Source organism: Erythrolamprus reginae, chromosome 7 (genome assembly GCF_031021105.1).
Source record: "Erythrolamprus reginae isolate rEryReg1 chromosome 7, rEryReg1.hap1, whole genome shotgun sequence".
Classification (NCBI taxonomy): Eukaryota; Metazoa; Chordata; class Lepidosauria; order Squamata; family Dipsadidae; genus Erythrolamprus; species Erythrolamprus reginae.
Genome location: NC_091956.1, coordinates 5,606,210 through 5,618,532, shown reverse-complemented (window position 1 = coordinate 5,618,532; position 12,323 = coordinate 5,606,210). Strand labels below are relative to the sequence as shown.

Below are 12,323 nucleotides of genomic sequence, written 5' to 3'. Positions count from 1 at the left end.
TGCTATTGCTAAAGGCTAAGAAGACCTGATATTTATTTCCTTCGAAAAGTCAAATCATCTACAAAACAGAGCAGGTCCAGTTTGGTAACAGAGAAAAGACACAGGAAACTTTCCAATCAGACAACCACGAGCAAGGTCAAGTGAAATTCACCATGGGGAGCCCATTAAACCATAATGTTATGTCTGCTGCTTTAATGGCCATCTTCAGTTCTGGCAGCTCATTTCCTGCAATTTGCTGTCAGTCTCATTAAACGTAAAAGGAGTGAATTCACAAAGACAAGTCTCCTTCCCTCTCTCTCTCTCTCTTTCTTTGTCTCTCTCTCTCTCTGTCGCTCTCTTTCTCTCTCTGTCTTTCTGTCTCTGTCTGTCTCTCTGTTTCTCTGTCTCTCTCTCTGTCTCTCTGTCTCTCTCTCTTTGTGTGTGTCTCTCATTCTGTCTGTCTCTCTCTCTCTGTGTGTGTCTCTCTCTCTCTCTCTCTGCCTTTCTCTCTGTGTGTGTCTCTTTCTGTCTCTGTCTCTCTCTCTGTCTCTCTGTCTCTCTCTCTTTGTGTGTGTCTCTCATTCTGTCTGTCTCTCTCTCTGTGTGTGTGTCTCTCTCTCTCTCTGCCTTTCTCTCTGTGTGTGTCTCTTTCTGTCTCTGTCTCTCTGTCTCTCTCTCTGTGTGTCTCTGTGTCTCTCTCTCTCTGTGTCTCTTTCTGTCTCTGTCTCTCTGTTTCTCTCTCTCTCTGTGTGTGTCTCTTTCTGTCTCTGTCTCTCTGTTTCTCTGTCTCTCTCTGTCTCTGTCTTTCTCTGTCTCTGTCTCTTTCTCTCTTTCTGTCTCTCTCTCTCTGTGTCTCTCTCTCTGTCTCTGTCTCTTTCTGTGTGTGTGTGTGTGTGTGTCTCTGTGTCTCTCTGTGTGTCTCTCTCTGTGTGTGTCTCTCTGTCTCTCTCTCTGCCTTTCTCTCACTCTGTCTCTCTGTTTCTCTCTCTCTCTGTGTGTGTGTCTCTCTGTCTCTCTCTGTGTGTCTCTCTCTGTCTGTTTCTGTCTCTTTCTCTCTTTCTTTCTTTCTTTCTCTCTCTCTCTCTCTGTGTCTCTTTCTGTCTCTGTCTCTGTGTCTCTGTCTCTCTCTCTCTGTCTCTCTCTCTGTGTGTGTCTCTGTCTCTGTCTCTGCCTTTCTCTCTCTGTGTGTCTCTCTTTCTGTCTCTGCCTGTTTCTCTGTGTCTCTCTGTGTGTCTCTCTCTGTCTTTCTGTCTCTCTCTCTGCCCTTTTCTCTCTTTCTGTCTCTGTCTCTCTGTCTCTCTATCTCTCTCTCTTTCCCTCCCTCTGTTGCAATCTCTCTCTCTCTCTCTCTCTCTCACACACACACACACACACACACAGTAACAAAACAGGGATGGGCAGTCAGAGCAATTAGCAACTTGCAGTTCTTCTGTTGCTGGCAGACACCTGAGCACCGCAAATTAAAAACCACTCTGGAGGGATTCTTGGAAAACCCAACACTGAAAGACTGTGTTGACTTTGCAGTGGCCAAGGTAGCCTTTGAGTTTCATCACAGCTGTGACTTTATGAATGCTCAGGGCTGGCAAGGGACTCCTACGTGGAATATTTTTTTCAAAAAAAAAATAAAGATAGTCAGAGGTTAAGTCTGACTTGCACAGTATCAGAAATCTGATCTTGGTTTGGTTTTGGTCTATTCTATTCTATTCTACTCTACTCTACTCTACTCTACTCTACTCTTCTCTACTCTACCATACTCTACTCTACCATACTCTACTCTACACTACTCTACTCTACTCTTCTCTACTCTACCATACTCTACTCTACTCTACCATTACTCTACTCTACTCTATACCATACTCTACTCTACTCTACTCTTCTCTTCTCTACCATACTCTACTCTACTCTACTCTACTCTACCATTACTCTACTCTACTCTATTCTACTCTTCTCTTCTCTACTCTTCTCTCCTCTCCTCTCCTCTACCGTACTCTACTCTACTCTACCATACTCTCCTCTACTCTACTCTTCTCTACTCTACTCTTCTCTTCTCTATTCTACTGTATTCTACTCTACTCTTCTCTACTCCATTCTATTCTATTCTATTCTATTCTATTGTTATCAAAGTCTGTAATGCCCAATCTGATCCACTTGTCTCAGCTACAAATATTCACAGTTTCACTCACAAATTCACTTCCGTGGTCCTTACTTCATACTTAAGTAGTCAGTAGAAGGGGCGTGCACTATTGTGCCTATCGACCCGGCCATTGTATTTTTTCCTCTTTTTTTCCCCTCATTTCCGTTTGACAAATTCTAACAAATAAATTAATTAATATATATATATATATATATATTAATTTTCTCCCTAATTCCAGGTTGTTTCCCTCTTTGATTAGTTTCCATCCATTGTTCCTGGTGCTTTGGAAAGTAGGTTGGCCCCCTTCATGTTTGTGGCAGCCTCTCAAATAGAAACATAGAAACATAGAAGATTGACGGCAGAAAAAGACCCCATGGTCCATCTAGTCTGCCCTTATACTATTTCCTGTATTTTATCTTACGATGGATATATGTTTATCCCAGGCATGTTTAAATTCAGTTACTGTGGATTTACCAACCACGTCTGCTGGAAGTTTGTTCCAAGGATCTACTACTCTTTCAGTAAAGTAATATTTTCTCACGTTGCTTTTGATCTTTCCCCCAACTAACTTCAGATTGTGTCCCCTTGTTCTTGTGTTCACTTTCCTATTAAAAACACTTCTGAACCTTATTTAACCCTTTAACATATTTAAATGTTTCGATCATGTCCCCCCTTTCCCTTCTGTCCTCCAGACTATACAGATTGAGTTCATGAAGTCTTTCCTGATACGTTTTATGCTTAAGACCTTCCACCATTCTTGTATCACGACTACTATCACGTCTCCCTTAGTCCTTTTTTCCCCCCCTGCGGATTAGCCATGCCCAGTTCCTGCAACCGTTCTTCGGATGTTTTAGCCTCCAGCTAAAACTGTAAAGTTCTTAATTATCCATGCAGCATTCTAAGCTACTGATCCAAAACACTGAGCTCAAAGAAATATCGGCTGAACTACTTCTTGCTAGTTAGATGTGCAGTGATAAACAGGGGAAAGGAATGATTCCCTTCACCTTTGGCCAAACCAGAGTAGTAAAAACTTCCGATGAGTTCCCCTTACCCATCTGTTCTCCTTCGACCAGAGGGAAGAGAATTTTATTTCCAAAAATTGTTCTCTAAAGAGAAGGCAATTCCGGTGAAGTTCTTACAGGATGGACACACTATTATTTGATACAACATTTAATAACATCAACGAGAATAGCCATAGCACAATTTTGGAAAAATGAAAATATGCCAAATGAACGGAATTTAATAAAAAAAAAATGTTGGACTGTGCTGAAGCAGATAAACTAACAATGGAACTAAAAGAAAAAGAAAAAACCAAAATATTACCAAATTTGGGAAGATTTTTACACCTGGTTAAATAAAAGAACACCTTTTCATCGTGCTGCGAGATAAAGAAATATCAGAAAGAACATAGAAACATAGAAACATAGAAGTCTCATGGTCCATCTAGTCTGCCCTTATACTATTTTCTGTATTTTATCTTAGGATGGATATATGTTTATCCCAGGCATGTTTAAAAAACCCTGCTGTTCTGTTTAAGAAAAGTAACAAATCTTCTGTTCCCGGGTCACCCTGACCCGGACCGAAAACTCTTCATTTGCAGTGCTTATGTTTGGTCAATTTGAATACTTTTTTCACTTGGAAAGTAGTCTGAACATTTCTGCACACAATGATATGAAAATTGAACTGAAGAAATTAATCCTTATTGGTTTATTTTGCACATAAATATGCCTCCCCCCCATTTTTGTGAATTTTCTTTAGGTTTATTGATAATTATGCGTGCAAAATACATTCTATTTTACTAAAGTTGGTATGGGATTGGTAGCTTGAACATTTCTGAACATAATGATATGAAAATTGAACTGGAAAAATTGATGCATATTGGTTTATTTTGTTGATGAAATGCACGCCCCCCCATTTTTTTTAAATAGTCTTCACTTTATGGATAGTTTTGCTAGCAAAATACATTCTATTTTACTAAGGTTGGTGTGGGATTGGTAGCTTGAACATTTATGAACATAATGATATGAAAATTGAACTGGAAAAATTGATGCATATTGGTTTATTTTGCACATAAATGTATGCCTCCCCCTGTGTTCAATTATTTCAATTTATATAAAAATTATGCTGTTAATTTCAAACTTACATACTTTTTTTTAGTAAAATGGGTTTGTTTCATAAAATTAGTTCTCTGGCTACAATGTGGTTGATTTTCAAAAGGATATTCCAAATATTTCTAGACAAATATGTATAAACAGTGACAATAATGGCACATAGCAAGGCCGGGGGGTGGGGGGTGGCCCTTTTGTGGCAAAAATAAACTAATAAGAACCATTTTTTTCAGTTCATTTATATTTTTCTTATATTCAGAAATGTTCAATTTAGTATATCAAACCTTTTGGGGGGGAAATTCCTTAGGGATTTGTAGCCTTAAAAAATAGAAATTGACACGAAATTAAAAAAGGATGGGGGGAGGGGCTTTTTGATCAAAATAAAAATATAAGTCTCAATTTTTCCAGTTCAATTTTCATATCATTATGTTCATAAATGTTCAAACTAGTTTTCCAGTTGAAAAAGTTTTCAAAAAGATCAAATTCAAGTACCTAAAAAAATTATTTTTGGTCCGGTCATATACGAACAGAAACAGACTCGTGGGGGCGTGCATTATATCCGCAAAATAAACCAATAAGATTTACTTTTTTCATTTCAATTTTCATATCATTGTGTGCAGAAATGTTCAGACTACTTTCCAAGTGAAAAAAGCTTTCAAAAAGACCAAACATAAGCACTGCAAATGAAGAGTTTTCGGTCCGGGTCAGGGTGACCCGGGAACAGAAGATTTGTAACTTTTTTTGCCCAGCAAAAACTAAGCCCCTCACCCCCCAAAAAAAATTCTCATAGAGAGTACCCCTGAAATGATGAAAAGCCATGAAATTTCAAGTTTCAGATATGCAGGGAAATTTTTTTACAGGGACTCAAACTTGGCTTCGGGTCGCATACGACCCGAACAGAACAGCAGGGTTAAATTCAGTTACTGTGGATTTATCTACCACGTCTGCTGGAAGTTTGTTCCAAGGATCTACTACTCTTTCAGTAAAATAATATTTTCTCATGTTGCTTTTGATCTTTCCCCCAACTAACTTCAGATTGTGTCCCCTTGTTCTTGTGTTCACTTTCCTATTAAAAACACTTCCCTCCTGAACCTTATTTAACCCTTTAATATATTTAAATGTTTCGATCATGTCCCCCCTTTTCCTTCTGTCCTCCAGACTATACAGATTGAGTTCATTAAGTCTTTCCTGATACGTTTTATGCTTAAGACCTTCCACCATTCTTGTAGCCCGTCTTTGGACCCGTTCAATTTTCTCAATATCTTTTTGTAGGTGAGGTCTCCAGAACTGAACACAGTATTCCAAATGTGGTCTCACCAGCATTCTATATAGCGGGATCATAATCTCCCTCTTCCTGCTTGTTATACCTCTAGCTATGCAGCCAAGCATCCTACTTGCTTTCCCTACCGCCTGACTGCACTGTTCACCCATTTTGAGAGTGTCAGAAATCATTACCCCTAAATCCTTTTCTTTCGAAGCATTTGCTAACACAGAACTGCCAATACAATACTCAGATTGAGGATTCCTTTTCCCCAAGAACAATTTTTAAATAATCAATGTAACCCTCCTGCCAAGTCGGTGGCCAGCGCTGCAGGTTTCTCAGGCGGGAGCTGCCACTTCCCTCCGGGCAGCCCATCCAGGTGGCCGTAGAAAGTGCAATAATCTCTGCACTTTCTACGGCCGCCTGGCTGGGCTGCCCAGAGGGGAGTGGTAGCTCCCACCCGAGGAACCTGCAGTGACGGCCACCAGTGGCAGATATAGGTGGGAGTAGGAAAGGGAGCCACGGCCGCAGCCGCTCCCCCCCCTACCGCAGATGGGCATGTGCTGAGCATCTCGGTTGTGGCCTCCCCGCCCCCATCCACCAGCCAGCCCGCCTGGCATGGAACGGTGAGGCTTGGCACCAGCATTCACGGCGGACGCGGCTCTTTCTTTCACCCACCGCTGTCGCCTCCAGCCAAGCTGGCAGCAGTCACCGCAAGTTCCTCGGGCGGGTTCTGCCACTTTCTAATAATCTATGCACTTTCTACGGCCACCTGGCTGGGCTGCCCAGAGGGAGTGGCAGCTCCCACCCAAGGAACCTGCAGTGATGGCTGCCGGAGGGAGAAGGAAAGGAAGCCGCAGCCGCCCCCGCCCGCTGCGGATGGGTGGGTGCCGAGCCTCTCCGTTGTGGCCTCTCCGCCCCCATCCCCCTGCCAGCCCAAAATGGGATGGGGAGTGCGCGCACATGCGCAACATTCAGAATAAGAAAAATCTTTGCCATTCAAAAAAAGAAAAACTTTAGCCAGCCTCGCACTTTAGTTGCTCCCCGCCCCCAACTCCAACGCCTGGCTCCACATAAAATCTCATGTGCTGCCGCGGGCCGGATAAATTGCCTCAGCGGGCCGCATGCGGCCCCCGGGCCGTAGTTTGGGGACCACTGGCCTACAGTAACCTACAAGGGTCGCCCAGAAAGTAATGCACCACATTTTTTTTCTTCAACAATTATTTATTGAACACAATGAAACTTACACACAAGAAAGAAGGATGTTTCTTCTACACTCCCTACTTTTCCATGTAACCTCCATCCTGTTCTGTGGCCTTCCTCCAGCGAGACTCAAAGGCATCTATGCCCTGTTGGTACTACTCCTTGTTCTGGTCACGAAGCCTTGGAGCTCTGCTGAACCATCTTCTAATTGCCTCACCCTCTGTGCCCAGCGACTAACCGTACTTCTGTCAATTGCAGATTCTCCATAAACTGTACACAAAATGTTTGTGAATGTTCCCAACAGTTTCTTTCTCCGCAGCGAGAAATTCAACAACGACACGCTGTTTGTAGCGTACCTCACTTACAGACGCCATTTCGAAACACTGCTGCAGCTACGCTATCTGTCTGAAGAAACACAAAATTTGCACACGCACTCCTGACAATTCAAATAGTGTATATCTAAAGTTACGCATTTGTACCATTTCTGTAGGCTGAGAAAAAAAATGTGGTGCATTAATTTCTGGGCGACCCTTATAGGTTCATGGAGAGTTGACTATTCAGTCTGAAAAATCTCTACTGTTCAGAGAGGGTATTTTGCTGATGTCTCCCCCACATCCACAGTCCTTGGGGCAGGAGCTGGGCCAGAGCTAACCACAACAGAAGATAAGTGAACACCAGGTCTTCCACTGTCCCATTACGTCTGAATGAACTGTCTTTATTTTCAGATAGTTACCTTCTGGTGCAAAATAACTATATATCAAAACTGCCATCAAGAGGCAGAAAATGTGACTTCTGACAGGTCTGAATGTCAAGGCTGTTTTTTTGTCTCTGCTTCCAAGTGTAAACAAGTCTGATCTTCTTCCTATAAAGTCGGAGTCGGTGACTAATAAGGCAGAATAGAAATGTCAGAGTAAACATTTCCAGAGCTCAGAAAATACATCTGTGGAGCGGGTATCTCTGCTTCTTAAGGGAAAAACAGAAACAACCCCCCCCCCCCCAAAACTGTTTTTTGATATTATGAGGTACGCTACGGCACGAATGTCTACTTGGAGTTGTTGTGGTTAGCTCTGGCCCAGCTCCTGCCCCAAGGACTGTGGATGTGGGGGAGACATCCACATGCTGCAGGCCTGTTTTGCCCCCGGTGGAATCTGATGATGAAGGCTCCTCTGACCAAGAAGACATGAGTGACAGGGAGGAGGAGAGTGTGGCAGACAGCTCAGAAGGAGATCAATTATCTAGCTCCTCCTTGGATTCAGAACAAGAGTCAATGATACAGCCATGCATGCGGAGAGCGATGCATAGGCAGCAACAACTGAGAGATTATTATCAAAGAAAATGAGGCCACCTGTGGTTGGGTGGGGCTGTGGTCATTAGTGAGGCTGCTATAAAGAGCAGCTTGTGGGTTTGGCCATTGTGGAGGATTATCTGATCGTTGTGTTTCGTGACTGCTTTACTGACTTTGACCTTTTGTGTGCTGATTTTTCCCCGCTTTGAAACTAAACCAGGGCAAAGTGTGTTTCACTTTGTGAAAGAAGAAGGACTGTGAATTGCCTCACAGCTGCAAGCTAAGTATCACAGAACTGATAAGGGACTTGTACCAATTACCAGTTTGTTTGGAGACGAGTGCTCTTTGCTATACCAAAAGAGGGCTTGGTTTAAGTGAATTTTCATTATAAAGAACATTGTTTTGAATTTTCAAACGTGTGTGCGTCTGAAATTTGTACCTGTGAATTTTTGGGAGGATTCTGCCAGAGAGCCCGACAGAACAGGAGTTTACTCCTTTAATTTGTCATGTGCATAGAACAGAACTGTTTGAATATAGGTAGCCTTTGATTTATGGCCACATTCTTATTCTGGATGGGTAACATATTTTTGCTGAATTTGAAAATGAAGGGAGACTAGTATAGATCTGGTACCTCTACTTATGAACGCTTCTACTTAGGAACTTTTCTAGATAAGAACCGGGTGTTCAAGATTTTTTTGCCTCTACTTAAGAACCATTTTCTACTTAAGAACCCGAGCCTGGAAAAAATTCCCAGGAAATTTGAGAGCGGTACGAAGGCCCGGCCAGTTTCCTGCCATTCCCCCTTTAATCCCGGCCATCTCGGGCTTTTCTGGGCTGCCAGAGGAGCCTTTCGGTGGTGCTTAAGGAGGCTTTGGCAGTCCAGAGCAAACAAAGCATTTTCCTTTCTCTGGGTGCTTGGAGAGGGAATAAACCTTTGCCAGCGCCCAGAGAAAAGAAATGCTCCCTTTGCTCTGGGCATCCCAGAGTGAACGAAGTGTTTTCCTTTCACTGGGTGCTGACTCAAAGTCCCTCTTTTTTTTCAAGCCTTAAATTTTGAATTTTTTAAATTCCCCTCACCTCACCTTCTTCCTTCAGCAGCAACTGTCCTCCTCCTCTTCCTCCTCCTCCTCCCACCCAAATTCCAACCTTTTATTTCTTTCCCAATGGTTGTTTAGGTTTATTGGTTTAGGTTTAGGTTTATTGGATTTATATGCCGCCCCTCTCCGCAAACTCGGGGCGGCTCACAACAATAATAAAAAACAGTACAGTACACAATACCAAATCCAATGCCCACCCATCCAGTTCCAATTGAAATTAATAATCTCATAAAAAGCAGTATATATAAAAAACAGGCACACAGTCAATCAATCAACAAAACAACATGGGCAAGGGGGAGGTGTTTTAGTTCCCCCATGCCTGACGGCAAAGGTGGGTCTTAAGGAGTTTACGAAAGGCAGGGAGGGTGGGGGCAATCCTAATCTCAGGGGGGAGCTGGTTCCAGAGGGTCGGGGCCCCCACAGAGAAGGCTCTTCCCCTGGGTCCCGCCAGACGACATTGTTTAGTCGACGGGACCCGGAGAAGGCCAACTCTGTGGGACCTAACCGGTCGCTGGGATTCGTGCGGCAGGAGGCGGTCCCGAAGATATTCTGGTCCGGTGCCATGAAGGGCTTTATAGGTCATAACCAACACTTTGAATTGTGACCGGAAACTGATCGGCAGCCAATGCAGACTGCGGAGTGTTGGAGTGATATGGGCATACTTGGAGAAGCCCATAATTGCTCTCGCAGCTGCATTCTGCACGATCTGAAGTTTCCGAACACTTTTCAAAGGTAGCCCCATGTAGAGAGCGTTACAGTAGTCGAGCCTCGAGGTGATGAGGGCATGAGTGACTGTGAGCAATGACTCCCGGTCCAAATAGGGCCGCAACTGGCGCACCAGGCGAACCTGGGCAAACGCCCCCCTCGCCACAGCTGAAAGGTGTTTTTCTAATGTGAGCTGTGGATCGAGGAGGACGCCCAAGTTGCGGACCCTCTCTGAGGGGGTCAATAATTCCCCCCCCCAGGGTAATGGACGGACAGATAGAATTGTCCTTGGGAGGCAAGACCCACAGCCACTCCGTCTTGTCTGGGTTGAGTTTGAGTTTGTTGACACCCATCCAGGCCCCAACAGCCTCCAGGCACCGGCACATCACTTCCACTGCTTCGTTGACTGGACATGGGGTGGAGATGTACAACTGGGTATTATCGGCATATTGATGATACCTCACCCCATGCCCTTGGATGATCTCACCCAGCGGTTTCATGTAGATATTAAATAGCAGGGGGGAGAGGACCGACCCCTGAGGCACCCCACAAGGGAGAAACCTCAGGGTCGACCTCTGACCCCCCACTAACACCGACTGCGACCGACCGGAGAGGTAGGAGGAGAACCACTGAAGAACAGTGCCTCCCACTCCCAACCCCTCCAGCCGGCGCAGAAGGATACCATGGTCGATGGTATCGAAAGCCGCTGAGAGGTCAAGGAGCACCAGGACAGAGGACAAGCCCCTGTCCCGGGCCCGCCAGAGATCAGAGATTTACTTTATGGGCGGGTGAGTTCTTCTATAAAATGAATTTTAGCCAAAATGCAGCTTTGTCGCTTTGAAGGATTAATTCAATCTGATATTTTGAGCCTTTCCTCAAAAGACCACACACATACACAACCCCCCCATCACCAAACCAATTAAATCTCCTAGAGAGACGACTTGGTCCATCTCCAATCTCCAAGGAAGAGTCGAAGTGTGCAGCCAAAACTCACGCCCTGCGATTTTGTGCCTGAAAAGGTTGCTGTTTTATTGTGTGTGTGTGTGTGGGGGGGGGGAAACGGATTGTGCCACCGTAATGAGTTGGAAAATCATGGCAGCCGTAATTGATGCGAAATTGGTCCTATTATAATGATTGATGCTCATCGGGGCCAGCTCAAATTGTTTTTTCAATGAGACGATGGGGGTTTAGAGCCATGGCCTCACACATCTCGTTTCAAAAGGCATCGCAGGATACCCTAAAGCAGAGAATTGGGCAGTGGTCCAAAATGTCAAGAGAGTTCTAGCAAGCCACCCGGCGAATTTATTCCAGTTTCATCGGGAAAATCCCACCCCAATCTGGAGAGGCTGGGGTTCCAAGTAAATGTTTCTTCAACACTCCGTGGCCTGCATTGGCTGCTGATCAGTTTCTGGTCACAATTCAAAGTGTTGATCCTTCTGCCAGCTTGCAAACTTATGCAGGTTAAGTTAATTTATTAAGAGTACATTTCACAAAGCATTTTACCAAAACATTCCCTGCATGAATTTGGACAGGGGGTCATTGCTCACAGTCGCTCATGCCCTTATCACCTTGAGGTTCGATTACTGCAATGCTCTCTACATGGGGCTACCTTTGAAAAGTTTTTGGAAACTTCAGATCATGCAGAATGCGGCCGTGAGAGCTATCGTGGGGCTTTCTAGATTCGCCCACGTTTCTACAACACTGACTGCCAATCAGTTTCCGGTCACAATTCAAAGTGTTGGTCATGACCTTTAAAGCCCTACACGGCATCGGACCAGAGTACCTCCGGAACCGCCTGCTACCGCACGAATCCCAGCGACTGATAAGGTCCCACAGAGTTGGCCTTCTCCAGGTCCCTTCGACTAAACAATGTTGTTTGGCGGGCCCCAGGGGAAGAGCCTTCTCTGTGGTGGCCCTGTCCCTCTGGAATCAACTCCCCCTGGAGATTAGAACTGCCCCTACCTTCCCTGTCTTTCGTAAACTACTCAAGACTCATTTATACCGCCAGGCATGGGGGAGTTGAGATAGCCCTTCCCCCTAGGCCATTACAAGTTATGCATGGTATGTTTGTGTGTATGTTTGGTTTTTATAAATAAGGGTTTTTAGCTGTTTTATTATTGGATTGTTACATGCTGTTTTTATCATTGTTGTTAGCCGCCCCGAGTCTACGGAGAGGGGCGGCATACAAATCCAATGAATTATTATTATTATTATTATTATTATTATTATTATTATTATTATTATTATTATTATTATTATTAATAGTCCCAGTGAAAGAAAACTCTGAGGATTGAGTTTTCTCAAAGTTCCATTTTATTAGAGATGTCCATTCACATGCCGAACCAAAAAAGGATAAATGCACAAATATGAGCAAGACACAGGCGATATTTAAAAAAAGAAAAAAAGAACCTCCATTTTTTAAAAAAACTTTTTATTTTAGGTACCGTATTTTTTGGAGTATAAGACTCACCTTAGTTTTTGGGGAGGAAAATAGAACAAAGAATCTGCTTACCAGGTATTCATCTATTGTTGTTGTTGTTATTGTTATTGT

General features: G+C 43.9%; 1 protein-coding gene across 1 annotated transcript in view; it reads right to left on the bottom strand.

Annotated features, from left to right (window-relative positions):
- Nucleotides 1–12,323, bottom strand: part of LOC139170022 (uncharacterized) — a 36,769-nt gene that overhangs the window by 8,967 nt on the left and 15,479 nt on the right. The window lies entirely within an intron of this gene.